The sequence below is a fragment of the Phragmites australis genome, chromosome 5, assembly GCF_958298935.1.
Source record: "Phragmites australis chromosome 5, lpPhrAust1.1, whole genome shotgun sequence".
In the NCBI taxonomy this organism is placed as follows: domain Eukaryota; kingdom Viridiplantae; phylum Streptophyta; class Magnoliopsida; order Poales; family Poaceae; genus Phragmites; species Phragmites australis.
This window is the reverse complement of record NC_084925.1, coordinates 41,640,676-41,644,063: the sequence shown is the minus strand read 5'-3', so window position 1 is coordinate 41,644,063 and position 3,388 is coordinate 41,640,676. Positions and strand designations below refer to the sequence as shown.

The window sequence follows — 3,388 nt, the reverse complement described above, 5'->3', positions numbered from 1 at the left end:
CACTTGGCAGTGGGAAATGTCAAAGATGACCGGACCATCCATCCATGATCCATCGCCTGGCCTCATCCACTTCGAGCCAGCTTGCTTCGAACGACGGCATGCGACTGGAGATGCGTCACGGACGAAAAGTTCGCGAAAGGTTCGGTGCCCGGGTTGGTCGGGGTTCAGTGCACGAATCCGTCATGAATTCATGATCTCATCTACGTACACTCCCAATCTTGCACTTTTGCTCACATCGGATTAAAAAGGAAAGCCACTAGGCAAAAGCGCTTGGGTGGACGGCAGGAGAGCGGCACCTTTCGCCGCAATCCGGAGGGGGCCGTGCGGGCAGGGCATTGACCTTCCCCCACGACCCGGAGGCCACCTGGCCGCCGGCCGGCCGGCCGCTCCTTCCCTGAAATTTGCTATAAAAAAAATGACTCTTTCTCTGTGCCACTGAAATTTTTGAACTTTCTTATTTGCCATCATCCATTTTATATTTTATTCCTTGTCTGCCATTCCGTCCAGTTGCCGTCCGAACTAGAGTCCATCAAATTCACTGTTCACCGAGTCACTATTCATAGATTCTGTTTCCTGAAAAAAATCAATAATTTTATGTTTCTTCAAAAATTCTAAATTTTTTATATATGTTTAATAATCTATGTGTAACCTATTTTAATTGAATTCACTAAAAAAATTATGTAAAATTTAAACTAAAATTCTAAAAAAATACTGCTTTTATAAATTCTAACCATTGTTAGGGTTTCAAATAAAATTTAAAAATCTAGAAAAATTCTAAAAATTATTATGATTTTAGATGAATTCAATTAAAATATGTTGCACATGGATTATGAAACAAAAAAAAAAGAATTGATAAATAGTGACTTGGTGATCAGTCAATTTGACGAAGGAGTTTGGACGGACGGAATCGCAATGAAAGATAAAATGGATGGCAAATAAGAAAGTTTAAAAAATTTAGTAGCCTAGAGGGAATAACCATTTCTTTTGATAGCAAATAAAAAATTTACCAAAAAATCGTCAACCAAGCCAAATCACCAGCGTACGCGACAAAAAGGAAACGTCCACTTGCACTCCTCACTTCACCTTCACTGTGCCATCCGGCGATCCCGTCCGTCCGTCGCCATCGCGCGCCACTTCCGTTGCAGTTCTCGCCTTCTTCCCCCTGCTTTCGTCGCTGTTTCTACATGCAACAGCTATAAACGAGCCGACCTGCCCCCCGGCAGCGTCCTCGCTTTCCCCGTTTGCTCGCCCTCCGCACCTGATCTCAGTTTCAGCCCTACACTCTCCAAGGTAGCCAACGCCATGCGGTGCGGCAGTGGACGCGTGGGCAGCGGCGGCGGCGGCGGCAACCGCAAGAAGCCATCTCCGCCGCCGGTTGGTGTCCACCCACGCTACGTCCCCAAGAGAGGGGCGGTGCTGAAGGAGATCATTCGCGGCATGCTCCGCTACTTCTTCCTCATCCCCCCGGTGATGGTTGGGCCGGTGAACTCCGGCGGCAGCCGCGTGCGGCCGGCACCGCCCGGGGCAGGCGGCGATGGCGCGCAGCGTTGTTGGGATTCGTCTGACTTTACGGTTACGATCGGCTCGCGACGGTCCACTCATTTACCTGGGCCGTCCGATGTCCGTCAATAACGCCAGTACGCGCCCTGCTTGTTTGTGCTCTGCTCTTGTTGTAGCGTCTCGTGTGATTTTTTTTTCTGCCGCGTCTTTGCCATCTTTCTGTGCTGTGATTTTTTTTTCTGCAGATATAATTTTAAGCAATTGAGCAGGTATATCTTATGCCATTAATGATCCCTCGTTTCAAGTACTGGCTATTTACCTTGTTCGATTAGTCTTCTGTTTCTCAATTCTCAAATCCTGAACTGAACTGCTCCATTTGAAGAAGCTCGTAGGAGTACTTGGTTTCTACTGACATTACTATAAAGAAAGCAAACTCTACAGGTCGAAGTGGTTGAGAGAGGAGCACCGCTGCACGCGATGGCCTTCAGGAGGATGGCATGAGAAATGATCAGAATTCTGAACATCTCTCAGCGTTGCGACTTACTGAACTTTTAAAGCTAATGCAAGCCTACCAATTGTTGCAGTCATGGTGGTACAAGTTGGCACAATTTCCGTGTGCATGTTCATTTCTGACACAGGCTGCATGCCTATTGAAAAAGATCGCCGTACAGGCACAAATAACTAGTACATTAACATGGTGGTGTAACGAAGACAATCCAGCAAAAGAAAAGTATCTGCACTAGACTGAGTCTGCGTATTACTAGCCAACTGCAATTATCCTCGCGATCTCAGCCATACTGAATGTTATCATAACAAATGTTTCTCTGTATCTATTTTTGAATATTTTTTTATCTGTTCCACTACAAGTACAGGGCGATGTTATATGAGTATGCAAAGGCTATCTCGTGAAAATATCCACTACAATCAGCTAAGAAAATGCACCGTGATTTTCTTGACTAACCTTTAACTTCCTTGGATCTCTTTGGGAAAAGCTCATGCCCCCCGAGAAGAACCTTTTGGTGCATCTTCTCCTATATTTCGCCATACCGGCTATGAAATTTATCCTGAACCACACCTTAATGTCAGGATAGAGAATATGGATCAACATTCCATTCATCCCTTAGTGCTGTCTAGCTGTTGATTAACTTTTTATTCATCATGCTAAGAAGATCTCCAACTCTTCTTGAGTTGACAGGCCCGAAGCAAGGATTTATAAATCGAAGACAAAATTTAGACGAATCGACTATTTGGTAACCAACTGAATTCAACTAAAACTGACCAAATTCTACCGAAAACCGACCGCATTTTTTTTTATTTCGTTTGTGATAAAAAAAACCGCTCGAATTCCATCAAAAACCATCCGGTTTTATCGAAAACCGAATATTCGGTTTTGTCGATTTCAGTAAAGTTCAAGAAAAACCAAAAAATAGTTCAACCTTGTAAAATCGATAACTAATTCATCTGAGCTTCAAATCAAGTGAAACAAATTTTGTTGGTTTCCTTGTAACATGATCTACATAATAAAAGTATTTATACTTGTGAAACAGTTGTATATTTTCTGTGAGAAAATATACTTGCTAAACCTAGTTAAATGCATAGTTAATTCTTTGCTAATCCACAAATCATGAAACCAATTTTGTTAGTCTTCTTCTATGATCCTATGTCTTTTAAAAGTATATGAACTTATGAAATAGTTATGATAACATGCAGGATTGAGTAAATATATTGTAACTAGATTAATTCATAACTAACCCATCACACCTCCAAAATTAGTGAAACCATTTTTATTAGTTTACTTATACTATGATTTGTGTAGCAAAAATAATGGTAGACATGAAAACATTAATTACAGTATTGTTTCTTAACATGTTCACTTTATAAAAATCAT

At 42.1% G+C, this 3,388-nt stretch overlaps 1 long non-coding RNA gene across 1 annotated transcript; it reads left to right on the top strand.

Annotated features, from left to right (window-relative positions):
- The first annotated feature begins 1,153 nt into the window (after positions 1–1,153).
- LOC133917705 (uncharacterized) lies at positions 1,154–2,329 on the top strand. Its single transcript, XR_009909713.1, has 2 exons — positions 1,154–1,637; positions 1,942–2,329. It is a non-coding gene; the product is annotated as an uncharacterized LOC133917705 (long non-coding RNA).
- Positions 2,330–3,388: the final 1,059 nt, after the last annotated feature.